The 15,011-nt window shown below is 38.4% G+C and overlaps 1 non-coding gene across 1 annotated transcript; it reads left to right on the top strand.

The window, feature by feature from the left end:
- The first annotated feature begins 2,806 nt into the window (after positions 1-2,806).
- Positions 2,807-2,914, top strand: LOC148544537 (small nucleolar RNA R71). The gene has a single exon (XR_015901440.1). It is a non-coding gene; the product is annotated as a small nucleolar RNA R71 (small nucleolar RNA).
- The last annotated feature ends 12,097 nt before the right edge of the window (positions 2,915-15,011 follow it).

The following is a 15,011-nucleotide window of genomic DNA, read 5'->3' as shown; positions in this document are numbered from 1 at the left end:
AAAGGGACCTCAGGGATCACCTTCTTCTTGGCCACAACATCATAGAAGTGGTCTTGATGAGCTTTGGGGATGAATCTTTCCATCTCCCATGACTCGGATGTGGAAGCTTTTGTCTTCCCTTTCCTCTTTCTAGATGATTCTCTGGTCTTAGGTGCCATCAATGATAATGGAAAAACAAAAAGCTTATGCTTTTACCACACCAAACTTAGAATATTGCTCGCCCTCGAGCAATAAAAGAAAGAATAGAGGAAGAAGAAGAAGAAAATATGGAGAAGAGGGGTGAAGTGTGTTTCGGCCAAGTAGAGAGGAGATGGTTGTGTTGTGTGAAAATGAGGAAGAATGGAGGGCTATATATAGGGGAGGGAGGGGGGGTTAAGGTTCGGCCATTTAGGGTGGGTTTGGGTGGGAAATTGGTTTTGAATTTTGAAGGTAGGTGGAGTTTATGAGGTAGGTTTTTGGGGAAGAGTGGATGGATGTGAGTGGTGAAGAGGTGATGGGGAAGAGAGATTGAGGTGATTGGTGAAGGGTTTTTGGGGAAGAGTGTTTATGGGATTGTGTGAAAGAGGGGTGAGAAGAAGTGAGTGGAGGTAGGTGGGGATCCTGTAGGGTCCACAGATCCTGAGATGATCCTGTGGGATCCACAGATCCTGAGATGATCCTGTGGGGTCCACAGATCCTGAGGTGTTCAAGGATTTACACTCTTGCACCAAATTAGGCATGCAAAATGCCCTTGCATGCAACTCTGGGCATTCAGCGCCAGGTTGGTGCCCATTTTGGGCGTTCAACACCCATTTGTTGGCCATTTCTGGCGTTGAACGCCAGAACCATGCTTGTTCTGGGCGTTCAGCGCCCAGACACTGCCCATTTTGGGCGTTCAGCGCCAGAACCATGCTCTGTTCTGGCGTTGAACGCCAGATAGATGCTCCTTCAGGGTGTGATTTTTCTTCTGCTGTTTTTGATTCTGTTTTTAATTTTTTTGTTTATTTTGTGACTCCACATGATCATGAACCTATAAAGACATATAACTAAGAAAAATATAGTTAGATAAATAAAAATTGGGTTGCCTCCCAACAAGCGCTTCTTTAATGTCAATAGCTTGACAGTGGGCTCTCATGGAGCCTCACAGATGTTCAGAGCATTGTTGAGACTCTCCAACACCAAACTTAGAGTTTGGATATGGGGGTTCAACACCAAACTTAGAGTTTGGTTGTGGCCTCCCAACACCAAACGTAGAGTTTGACTGTGGGGGCTTTGTTTGACTCTGCTTTGAGAGAAGCTTTTTCTGCTTCCTCTCCATGGATGCAGAGAGAGATCCTTGAGTTGTAAACACAAGGTTGTCCTTATTCAATTGAAGGATCAATTCTCCTCTGTCCACATCAATCACAGCTCTTGCTGTGGCTAGGAAAGGTCTTTCTAGGATGATGGATTCATCCTCTTCCTTTCCAGTGTCTAGGACTATGAAATCAGCAGGGATGTAAAGGCCTTCAACCTTTACTAATACGTCCTCTACTTGTCCATAAGCCTGTTTTCTTAAATTATCTGCCATCTCTAATGAGATTTTAGCAGCTTGTACCCCATAGATTCCCAGTTTCTCTATTACAGAGAGTGGCATGAGGTTTATTCCTGAACCAAGGTCATACAGAGCCTTAAAGATCATGGTGCCTATGGTACAAGGTATTATGAACTTTCCAGGATCCTGTTTCTTCTGAGGCAATGTCAGTTGATCCAAATCACTTAGTTCATTGGTGAACAAGGGAGGTTCATCTTCCCAAGTCTCAATACCAAATAATTTGGCATTCAGCTTCATGATTGCACCAAGAAACTTGGCAGTTTGCTCTTCAGTAACATCCTCATTCTCTTCAGAAGAGGAATACTCATTAGAGCTCATGAAGGGCATAAGGAGGTTCAATGGAATCTCTATGGTCTCTAGATGAGCCTTAGAGTCCTTTGGTTCCTCAGAGGGAAGCTCCTTATTGGTCACTGAACGTCCCAGGAGGTCTTCCCCCTTGGGATTCACGTCCTCCTCTCCCTCATTGGGTTCGGCCATTTTGGTTATGTCAATGGCCTTGCACTCTCCTTTTGGATTCTCTTCTGTATTGCTTGGGAGAGTACTAGGAGGGATTTTAGTGATCCTTTTACTCAGCTGGCCCACTTGTGCTTCCAAATTTCTAATGAAAGACCTTGTTTCATTCATGAAACTCACAGTGGCCTTAGATAGATCAGAGACTAAGTTTGCTAAGCTAGATGGATTTTGCTCAGAATTCTCTGTCTGTTGCTGAGTGGATGATGGAAAAGGCTTGCTATTGCTAAACCTGTTTCTTCCACCATTATTAAAGCCTTGTTGAGGCTTTTGATCCTTCCATGAGAAATTTGGATGATTTCTCCATGATGAATTATAGGTGTTTCCATAAGGTTCACCCATGTAATTTACCTCTGCTATTGCAGGGTTTTCAGGATCATAAGCTTCTTCTTCAGAAGATGCCTCTTGAGTACTGTTGGATGCAACTTGCATTCCATTCAGACTCTGAGAAATCATATTGACTTGCTGAGTCAATATTTTGTTCTGAGCCAATATGGCATTCAGAGTATCAACTTCAAGAACTCCCTTCTTCATAGGCGTCCCATTACTCACAGGATTCCTCTCAGAAGTGTACATAAACTGGTTATTGGCAACCATGTCAATGAGTTCTTGAGCTTCTGCAGGCATTTTCTTTAGGTGAATGGATCCACCTACAGAAGTATCCAATGACATCTTTGATATCTCAGATAAACCATCATAGAAGATATCCAGGATGGTCCATTCTGAAAGCATGTCAGAAGGACACTTTTTGGTCAGCTGCTTGTATCTTTCCCAAGCTTCATAGAGGGATTCACCTTCTTTCTGTCTGAAGGTTTGAACATCCACTCTAAGCTTGCTCAGCTTTTGAGGAGGAAAGAACTTGGCTAAGAAAGCCGTGACCAGCTTATCCCAAGAGTTCAGGCTGTCTTTGGGTTGAGAGTCCAACCAAATTCTAGCTCTGTCTCTTACAGCAAATGGGAAAAGCATGAGCCTGTAGACTTCAGGATCTACTCCATTAGTCTTAACAGTATCACATATCTGCAAGAATTCAGTTAAGAACTGAAAAAGATCTTCAGATGGAAGTCCATGAAACTTGCAGTTCTGCTGCATCAGAGAAACTAATTGAGGTTTCAGCTCAAAGTTGTTTGCTCCAATGGCAGGGATGGAGATGCTTCTTCCATGTAAATTGGAATTAGGTGCAGTAAAGTCACCAAGCATCCTCCTTGCATTATTGTTGTTGGGTTCGGCTGCCATCTCCTTTACTTGTTCAAAATTTTCAATAAGGTTGTCTCTGGATTGTTGTATTTTAGCTTCTCTTAGTTTCCTTTTCAGAGTCCTTTCAGGTTCTGGATCAGCTTCAACAAGAATGCCTTTTTCTTTGTCCCTGCTCATAAGAAAGAGAAGAGAACAAGAAAAGAAGAGGAATCCTCTATGTCACAGTAAAGAGGTTCCTTATTGTTAGTAGAAGAAGAGAAGAAGAAAAATTCGAACACAGATAGAAGAGGGGGTTCGAATTTGGTGTTGTGATGAAGAGATGTTAGTAGATGAATAAATAAATAGAAGGAGATGAGGGAGAAGGATTTTCGAAAATAATTTTTTTGAAAAAGAGTTAGTGATTTTCGAAAATAGTTTTGAAAAAGGTTAGTAGTTTTTCGAAAATTCAAATAAAAAAAATAATGAGTTAATTAAAAAGAAATTTTTGAAAAAGGGGGAAGATATTTTCGAAAATTAAAGAGAGAGAGTTAGTTAGGTAGTTTTGAAAAAGATAAGAAACAAACAAAAAGTTAGTTAGTTAGTTGAAACAAATTTTGAAAAGATAAGAAGTTAGGAAGTTAGAAAAGATATTTTGAAATCAAATTTTGAAAAAGATAAGATAAGAAGATATTTTTGAAAAGATATGATTGAAATTAGTTTTTAAAAAAAAAATTTGATTTTTAAAATCACAATTAATGACTTGATTCACAAGAAATCACAAGATATGATTCTAGAACTTAAAGTTTGAATCTTTCTTAACAAGTAAGTAACAAACTTGAAATTTTTGAATCAAAACATTAATTGATGATGTTATTTTCGAAAATATGATGTAAAATTAAGAAAAAGATTTTTAAAAAATATTTTTGAAATTTTCGAAAATAACTAAAAAAAATTGAAAAAAGATTTGATTTTTGAAAAAGATAAGAATATACTGCTCATTACTTATCAAATATGTAACTTGCCAATGGCCAAAAACACTAGACATGGCCAATGGCCAGCCAAGCTTCAACAAGATATCAGAATATACTGCTCATTACTTATCAAATATGTAACTTGCCTCTATGCTGATGGTTTGGAAGCCTCAGTCCAAAAGAATTTAGATATGGCTTTGCAGCCAGCCAGGCTTCACATGCTTCATGAAACACTAGAATTCATTCTTAAAAATTTTGAATCTAAAATTTTTTTTTTTGAAAAATTTTGAAAAGAAAACAAGAAGAAAATTACCTGATCTGAGCAACAAGATGAACCGTCAGTTGTCCAAACTCGAACAATCCCCGGCAATGGCGCCAAAAACTTCGTGCGCAGAAATTGTGATTACACTTTAATTATGTAAAATTCATCTCTCTTTCTTTCCCTGGTAATGGCGCCAAAAACATGATGCCAATACCATGGTTCACAACTTCGCACAACTAACCAGCAAGTGCACTGGGTCGTCCAAGTAATACCTTACGTGAGTAAGGGTCGAATCCCACGGAGATTGTTGGTATGAAGCAAGCTATGGTCACCTTGTAAATCTCAGTCAGGCAGATGTAAAATAGTAATGGGGTTTTCGAAAATAATTAATAAAATGGGGATAGAAATACTTATGTAAATCATTGGTGAGAATTTCAGATAAGCGAATAGAGATGCTTTCGTTCCTCTGAACCTCTGCTTTCCTACTATCTTCATCCAATCAGTCTTACTCCTTTCCATGGCTGGCTTTATGCAAGGGCATCACCGTTGTCAATGGCTACATCCCCTCCTCTCAGTGAAAATGATCAACGCACCCTGTCACGGCACAGCTATTCATCTGTCGGTTCTCGATCATGCTGGAATAGGATTCACCCTCCTTTTGCGTCTGTCACTAACGCCCAGCAATCGCGAGTTTGAAGCTCGTCACAGTCATTCAATCATTGAATCCTACTCGGAATACCACAGACAAGGTTTAGACTTTCCGGATTCTCTTGAATGCCGCCATCATTCTAGCTAACACCACGAAGATTCCGATTAAGAGATCTAAGAGATACTCATTCAATCTAATGTAGAACGGAAGTGGTTGTTAGGCACGCGTTCATAGGGAATGATGATGATTGTCACGTTCATCACATTCAGGTTGAAGTGTGAATGAATATCTTAGAAGCGAAATAAGATGAGTTGAATAGAAAACAGTAGTACTTTGCATTAATCTTTGAGGAACAGCAGAGCTCCACACTTTAATCTATGGAGTGTAGAAATTCTACCGTTGAAAATACATAAGTGAAAGGTCCAGGCATGGCCGAATGACCAGCCCCTCTGATCTAAGAACCAGGCGTCCAAAGATGTCTAATACAATAGTAAAAGGTCATATTTATAATAAACTAGCTACTAGGGTTTACAGAAGTAAGTAATTGATGCATAAATCCACTTCCGGGGCCCACTTGGTGTGTGCTTGGGCTGAGCTTGAGTGTTACACGTGTAGAGGTCATTCCTGGAGTTGAACGCCAGTTTTGGTGCCAGTTTGGGCGTTGAACTCCACTTTGCAGCTTGTTTCTGGCGCTGGACGCCAGAATTGGGCAGAAAGCTGGCGTTCAACGCCAGTTTGCGTTATCTAAACTTGGGCAAAGTATGGACTATTATACATTGCTGGAAATCCCTGGATGTCTACTTTCTAAAGCAATTAGAAGCGCGCCATTTCGAGTTCTGTAGCTTCAGAAAATCCACTTTGAGTGCAGGGAGGTCATAATCCAACAGCATCAGCAGTCCTTCTTCAACCTCTGAATCTGATTTTTGCTCAAGTCCCTCAATTTCAGCCAGAAAATATCTGAAATTACAGAAAAACACACAAACTCATAGTAAAGTCCAGAATTGTGAATTTAACATAAAAACTAATGAAAACATCCCTAAAAGTAACTAGATCCTACTAAAAATATACTAAAAACAATGTCAAAAAGCGTATAAATTATCCGCTCATCACAAACCTTACCATAATGGCTCCAAACCAACCTCAATTCTATCACCATACCCATCAACTTACCAATTCACCACCTCCATCATGATTTCACTCCAATAATTCAAGATCAAAACAACATTTCAATATACATCATCATCATTTACCAATCTCATATACAAGATTAAACACATCATTCATTATAGCATCAATCACAACCTCAAAATCACTAACCAACATACATATTAATCAATCTCAATCATCGACAACATCAATAATTCAATTTTTATCTTACGGTCAACTAACCTTAGTTTTCACAACACATATTTTAGTTACGAGAAACCGAAACCATACCTTGGCCGATTCCTCCTAATGCTCGGAACACCTCAACTATGTACCGCACCACAAGCTCCACAACCCAGCCCCTCACCAATGAAACCCAACCTCCAAAGTTCAATCTCCTAGCTTCCAATTATTAAACTGACTCCAACCAATAACCAATTTCAATCTAACATAATAATTATCACTATAATAAACATTAATTCGACATTACACGAAGGATTTGACGGTGCTTACTTGACCGACAGCTCAAGTGAGCTACACCTGACAATTTCTGTAAGTTAATTCGAATCTAAAATACGAAACCAACAAAATCTTAACATATACTCTCATAATTTTAAAAAATTAAGGGGTAGAGCATCTTGGAAAGGTAATGAAGCTTATCTATGGAATTGTTCTGATGGATTCGTAGAGCTTGACGCAGTGGTCACAAATGGTCCCCAAATGTGTTTGGCAGCAGATGTTTCATTTAAGGAAGAAAAGAAAGCTGAGCTCATAAGAGTTAATGGATTAAGTTGGGTCATAAACCTGTTTTGAGCTTGGTTCAGTTTGTTCGCTCTAATTTTGAGATAAATTCTTTAAAATTAATATCAAAATTCTTATTTTAATTAATTTTATTTCATTAAATTATAAAATTTAATTTTTTTAATTTTTTTAAATAAATATTAATTTATAAATTAATTATTTATTAATTATTCGAGTTTTATAAGATCCTTAATAATTTAAGTAAAAATAATTTTTTTAAGAGATATTTTTATTGAAAATTTGGTTGTGGATAATCTCGTATATATTCGGGTCAATAATATATTGTCGATGGACAAATGATAAACAGTTGGTAATAACTAATTAATTAACAATCATATTACGTATAAATATATAAAAAATCAGTCACTAAATTAACCATTATTTAAAGTACATGTTGAAAGATAAAATATATATTAAAATTACGTGAAATAACACATATTTGCACAAAAAAAAATATAATAGCAAATTTTTTGTTGCACATTAAATTTTTAATTACTAAATTTTTTAATTCCATAAATAAGTTATGTACGCCTTGGTTGTAGGTAACGCATTTAATTTTTTTTTTTAATTTTAAAATGAACTTATCAACAATTTGGCTATTGGTAATAATTAATGATTTAAAACACTAAATTTAGCGTTAATTAATTTACCTACAACTTGCTCGTTATAACTATTCGAATTTTTAAAAATTAAATAATAAATTATTTATAATTTATTATTTTATTTAAAAAATATTATTTTTTTAAGAATAATTAAATTAGATTTTATGATACTTTGAATATAAAATATATTAAAATTTTACATAATTTTTATTATAATAAAATATTTCAAAAAAATAAAAGAATTATTATTATTATTATTATTATTATTATTATTATTATTATTATTATTATTATTATTATTATTATTTAAGCTTCTTATTATCCATTGGGCCACTTTTATTAGCAACAACATTAAATCATCACTGTTTAATACCATTTCTTTGGTTTCTTTCTTTTTGGCCGAAGCCATTAAGGGAAACGAAAAGAAAGAAAGCCAACTTAGCTTATATATATATGTATATATATATATATATGTGTGTGTATAAGCATGACACATATCTTTATTTCACTAATTCCCATCATCATCTTATTTCATTTGTTTCGTTCATGACCGAATTGAACTTGAGAAAGAAAAGAAAGAAAGAGAGACCGTGGGTGAGGGAAGGAAACCGTGACTTCCTTGAGCTTCCGATCTTATTTTTTGCGATCTGTAACCCTAATAAAAGAGCTAATTCGAAGAAAGTGTTTGTATCTTCTTCCTCTACGTGTTGGTTTCACTTTTGTTCGATAGAAATTGACAGTGACGTAGCTTTTCTTTTCCTTAAGTTTTTCCAATTGGAGTTCTAGGAGGCACAGACAATTTCTGACGTTTTCTTCTTCAGTAACTCGATCAAAAAGTGATAAATGAATGTTGGTTTGATTGATTATTGTTTGAGTTTGATTAAGTTTATGTTGAACTTTTGTTGAATTATTGTTGTTTGCTTGAGACTTTGATTCGACTATGTATGAACAGCCAGTTGAGGTATTTTGATGATTTTTGGATTCTTTTAAAAGAAATTAGAGAATGGATTATCGAAACAGATTTGAGACTTTTGTTTTGATGAAAAGGAGTTTAATGAAAGGAAAATGGATTTGAATTATTTTTAAAGAGAGATTTTGATATTTGGAAAAAACCTGGATAGTATGCAAGGGTTGTGGCTTAGTCCCACTTGCTCTGGGTTAATATTTTAAAAGATTGTAGTTTTGAATTTGAGCTATGACCTGGCAAAGATTGTGGTGGTTGGTGCGCGAATTTGTGACTCACAAAACTGAACCGGCAAATGCACCGGGTGGTCCAAGTAATACCTCAGGTGAGTGAGGGTTGAATCCTACGAGGATTGCCGAATTGAACAAGCTGTGGTTATCCTGTAGATCTTAGTCAGGCGAATGGAAAGATAGTTATTGTTTGTTGTAGGTGCATAAACAAGCAATAATAATACAATGTAGAAACAGTAATGAGAGATCAGTTAAGGCTTCGGAAATGCTTATTCTTCTGGATCAACAGGTCATACTAACCACTCCAATGAGGAATGATTCCTTCATTGGCAAGGCTGTAAGTGATTAAGCCATTGGTCGTGGTCATTAATCTTCTCAGGTCCAAACCAAACACCCGAACAGGCTAGATCAATCTGGGAGAGGGTGAAGCACACGCAATTCAATCTCTTGATGATCCTACTCAAAATGCCACAGAAAAGGTCGGATATTCCGGATTAGAGAATGATGCTCTATAATTCTAGCCCTTAGAGTCACAGGAGCCTCAATTACCCCTGACTAACAGGATTTCATGTCACATATCCCAATTAGCCCAAGTAACTTGTTGGAACCCGTGATGCACTCTCAAGCTATAGCTTAATACTGTCCAGGTCAGGACTCGTAAAGAACTCATGTAGAACAGGAAGTCATACTTTTGTTCCACCTCAAATTCATAAGGATGAAGAATGATAATGCATCATAGAATAGAATCAAACATAGATTGAAGTAGAAAAGTAATTGTATTAATCCATAGGAATCAGCAGAGCTCCCAACCTTAATCTAGGAGGTCTAGTTGCTCATACTGTATGGAAAGTAACGTGTGTATGTTCTGAGGGGCTGAAGATCCTAAACATGGGTGATCTTCACCTATATATACTAATTTCATAATTAAAAAATTATAAAAGTGAAATAAACTAAGCAGAAAGGTGCAAAAATCCACTTCTAGGCCCACTTGGTGAGTGTTTGGGTTGAGCTTGCGTCCAACTTGAAGGAGTGGGCGTTAAATGCCCTCTAAGGAGTATATATGCTGCTTCCTTCCTCCCCTTGTGGCATTGAACACTGAGTTTGGGCGTTCAACGCTGGCTTGAGTCCCTTTGGGGCGTTGAACGCTAGAAAGGGGGGTATGATGGGCATTCAACACCCATTTTGGGCAGTCCCATCCAAGGAAAAGTATATACGATTATATATTGCTGGAAAGCTGATGAGCGGATAATTTATACGCTTTTTGGCATTGTTTTTACATAGTTTTCAGTATGATTTAGTTAGTTTTTGGTATATTTTTATTAGTTTTTAAATAAAATTCACATTTCTGGACTTTACTATGAGTTTGTGTGTTTTTCTGTGATTTCAGGTATTTTCTGGCTGAAATTGAGGGACTTGAGCAAAAATCAGATTCAGAGGTTGAAAAAGGACTGCAGATGCTGTTGGATTCTGACCTCCTTGCACTCAAAGTGGATTTTCTGGAGCTACAGGAGTCCAAATGGCGCATTCTTAATTGCGTTGGAAAGTAGACATCCAGGACTTTCCAGAAATATATAATAGTTTATACTTTGCCCGAGTTTAGACAACGCAAACTGGCGTTCAACGCCAGTTCCATGCTGCATTCTGGAGTTAAACGCCAGAAACAGGTTGCAAAGTGGAGTTAAACGCCAGAAACAGGTTACAAACTGGCGTTCAACTCCAAGAGAAGCCTCTACACGTGTAAAGCTCAATGCTCAGCCCAAGCACACACCAAGTGGGCCCCAGAAGTGGATTTCTGCATCATTTACTTATTTCTGTAAACCCTAGTAACTAGTTTAGTATAAATAGAAATTTTTACTATTGTCTTTACATCTTTGGATTATCTTTTGATCCTTTGATCATGTTTAGGGGGCTGGCCTCTCGGCCATGCCTGGACCTTGTTCTTATGTATTTTCAATGGTAGAGTTTCTACACACCATAGATTAAGGTGTGGAGCTCTGCTGTTCCTCATGAATTAATGCAAAGTACTACTGTTTTTCTATTCAATTCAAGCTTATTCCTATTCTAAGATGTTCATTCGCACCCAAGAACATGATGAATGTGATGATTATGTGACGCTCATCATCATTCTCACCTACGAACGCGTGCCTGACAAACACTTCCGTTCTACATGCAAACAAGCTAGAATGAATATCTCTTAGATATCTAATATAGGGGACCAAGTCCGAGATATTAGAGTCTTCGTGGTATAAGTTAGAACCCATGGATGGCCATTCCCGAGATCCGGAAAGTCTAAACCTTGTCTGTGGTATTTCGAGTAGGATCTGGGAAGGGATGGCTGTGACGAGCTTCAAACTCGCGAGTGCTGGGGGTAGTGATAGACGCAAAAGGATAGTAAATCCTATTCCGGTATGATCGAGAACCGACAGATGATTAGCCATGCAATGACAGCGCATTGGACCATTTTCACAGAGAGGACGGGATGTAGCCATTGACAACGATGATGCCCAACATACAGCTTGCCATGGAAGGGAGTAGGAATGATTGGATGAAGATAGCAGGAAAGCAGAGGTTCAGGAGGAACGAAAGCATCTCTATACGCGTATCTGAAATTCTCACCAATGAATTACATAAGTATCTCTATCCTAGTTTACATTTTAATTATGTTTTTATTATCAATTCACCATAACCATTTGAATCCGCCTGACTGAGATTTACAAGGTGACCATAGCTTGCTTCAAGCAGACAATCTCCGTGGGATCGACCCTTACTCACGTAAGGTTTATTACTTGGACGACCCAGTGCACTTGCTGGTTAGTTGTGCGAAGTTGTGACAAAGTGTGATTCACGTTTGAGAGCACCAAGTCTTTAGCGCCATTGTTGATGATCGCAATTTCGCATACAAAAAGCCCTGAAAGTTAGCTTTCCAACGCCGTTAAGAACATGTCATTTGGACTTCTGTAACTCCAGAGATGCTTGTTTGAATGCGTGGAGGTCAGAATCTGACAACATCTGCTACGCTTTCCTTGCCTTAGAATCAGACTTTGCTAGAACTTGCCAAATTCACCAAAAAATCACCTAAAATCATAAGAAAAATACAAAACGTCAAAATAGCATCCAAAAAGTGAATTTTACATTAAAATCTAATAAAACATACTAAAACTTAACAAAAAATACTAAAAACACTAAGAAAACAATGCCAAAAAGCGTATAAAATATCCACTCATCAAAACACCAAACTGAAACTGTTGCTTGTCCTTAAGCAACCAAAAACAAAGTAGGCCTAGAAAGATATAATAAGTCTTAAAGTTTTTTCAATGAAGCTCAGTTTCAAATACTGAGTGGGGCTAATAGTTCTTTACTTCTGAACAGTTTTGGCATCTCACTTTCCTTTGAAGTTCAGAAATATTGATATCCCTTGGGATCAGAGACCAGATGATATTATTGATTCTCTTATTTTAGCTCTTCTTGATTCTTGAACATAGCTTCTTTTGGTGCTTTTCACCTATTTGAGCCTAGCCGTGGCTCTAAGCGTTATGTTTTCCCGTATTACCACTGGATACATAAACGCCACAGGAACTTAACTGGGGGAACCCTTTGGATTCAAATTTTAGCTTTGCTTAAATTTCCAGATAGTGGTGCCCAGAGTTCTTAAGCGTACTCTTTTGCTTTTGGATCACGACTTTAGCTGCTCAGTCTCAAGCTTTTCACTTGACACCTTCATACCACAAGTATTTAGTTAGTGATAGCAACTCAATTGAGCTTTTTAGGCTAATTTTTAACCTTCCTAACCATTGATGCTCAAAGCCTTTGATCCTTGCTCTTTTGATTTTTCTTTTTTGAGCATTTTTTTCTTTTTATTATTTCTTTCTTTTTCTTTTTCTGCTGCTTTTTCTTGCTTTAAGAATCAATATTTTTGATTTTTTTCAGAGAGTCAATAATACTTCTCTAAATTCTTTGTTCTTTCGAGAGTTAATATCCTCAGCTTCAATGTCAATCATGCACTGTTAATTCATACATTCAGAAAATAAATGCAAGGCCACCACGTCAAAATAATTGGAATACTCATGATGTACTAAAACTTATGTATCTCACTATTTCTTTTTATAACCAAAACAAAACTAGAAAAGGACAAAAGACTAGATGTGATCATGAAATTAGAAAAGAAAATAGACAATAAATCAAAGTACAGTGAAAACAGAATAAAACAGAGAGAGGGATAATGGGACTCAACAACCTCAGTGATGGTAGCTGCTGCTTCCTCTGGAGAATCCAATGGAGAGTTTGAGCTCCTCTATGTCACACCCTTGCCTCAGCTGTTTCTCCATTAGCCTTCTCTGATTTTCTCTTATTCCATGGAGGATAGTGGCGTGCTCAGTGTGCTCCATCCTTAGCTGCTCCACGTTTGAGCTCAGCTGCCCTGTTGAGGTATTCAGTTGATCCCAATAGTCTCGGGGATAAAAATACATCCCTTGAGGATTCTCAGGGATTTCTGGTGGAAGCGGCTGCACAGGCTCTTGTTGGGGTCCTTGTGCCGGCTCTTTAACATTCTCCATCCTCATCTTCGTGATGGGTTTATCCTTCTCAATGAGGACGTCACCTACAATGTTAATTCCCGCTGAATTGCACATGCGATAGATGAGGTGCGGGAAGGCTAGCCTTGCCTTGGTGGAGGCTTTTGTGGCTACCTTGTATATTTCTTGAGGGATTACCTCGTGCACCTCTACCTCATTTCTGAGCATGATGCAATGCACCATTATTGTTCGGTCAATAGTCACTTCAAATCGGTTTCTAGTAGGGATGATGGAGCATTGCACAAGCTCCAACCATCCTCTAGCCACTGGCTTGAGATTAAGCCTACTTCGTTGGTAGGGCTTGCCGTGTGCATCTAGCCTCCATTGGGCTCCCTCCACACAGATGTCTGCAAGCACTTGCTCTAACCTCTGATCCGAGTTGACCCTTCTTGTGTAGGAGTGTTGGTCACCTTGCAATTGAGGCAATTGTAAAGCCAACCTCACACTTTCCGGGCTGAAGTCCAAGAGTTGATTTCGAACCATGGTGCGAAAGTTCTTAGGGTGTGGGTTCACACTAGTGTCATGCCCCTTTGTGACCCAAGCGTTGGCATAGAATTCTTGCACCATTAGTGTGCCAACAGCTGAGATATAGGCTAGAATTTCCTAGTCCCATCTCCAGATTTTTTCAAGGATTTTCGGATACTCATCCTCATTAAGCCTAAAGGGGACCTCAAGAATCACCCTTTTGTGGCTCACCACAGCATAGAAGTGATCTTGGTGGGCTCTGGTGAGGAATCTCCATGATTTTCATGGTTCAGAAGAGGAAGCAGGAGCCTTTTCCTTTCTCTTTCTTGAAGCTTCACTGATCTTTGGTGCCATATAGATATGAATGGAAAGCAAAAAACGACGCTTTTCCAACACCAAACTTAAAAACTTGGCTCGTCCTCGAGCAAAAGTAACAAAATAGAAAAAGTGTAGAAGAAGAAGGAAGAAAGGAGACGAGGAAGAAGGATTCAGCTAAGTGGGGGGAAATAGGGAAGAGAGGAAGTGTGGAAAGTGTATTATGTAAAGAAGGAAAAAGATTGTGTAGGTGTGAGGATAAAAGATGGAATGAAGGGTATTTATAGGGGTGGGAGGATTAGGGTTTGGCCATAAAGAAGGGAGGGGGGGGGGGAGAATGGGGAAAAATGTTTGAATTTGAAGTAGGTGGGGTTGGTGGGAATTGAGTGATGGAAATTATGATAGGGTTTTGGGAAGAGGTAAAGGTGACGTGGATGTGATTGGTGAGGTTGTATGTGAAAGAGGGAAAGTAGGGTGTGGGTTTTAAGGCTTAAAAAAGGGAAGAAAGAGAAGAAAGGTGGGGTAGTTGGAGATTCTGTGGGACCCGCTGGCTGAGAAGGCTTCAGAACTCGAGCTGCCTGCTCCCTACCTGGCGTTGAACACCAGGAATGGGCGTTGAACACCCATAGGGGACCAAATGGTTGGTCCTGGCTGCCCCCTTAGGGTGTTGAACGCCCAACTTTGCTCCCTGGCTGACGTTCAACGCCAATGCATGCTCCCTCTTGGGTGTTGAACGTCCAGAATACTCCTTCTCTGGTGTTCAATGCCAGCCTTCCTCTCCC

This window comes from Arachis ipaensis, chromosome B9 (genome assembly GCF_059453495.1).
Source record: "Arachis ipaensis isolate K30076 ecotype BB chromosome B9, ASM5945349v1, whole genome shotgun sequence".
Classification (NCBI taxonomy): domain Eukaryota; kingdom Viridiplantae; phylum Streptophyta; class Magnoliopsida; order Fabales; family Fabaceae; genus Arachis; species Arachis ipaensis.
This window is presented reverse-complemented; position numbering and strand designations above follow the sequence as displayed.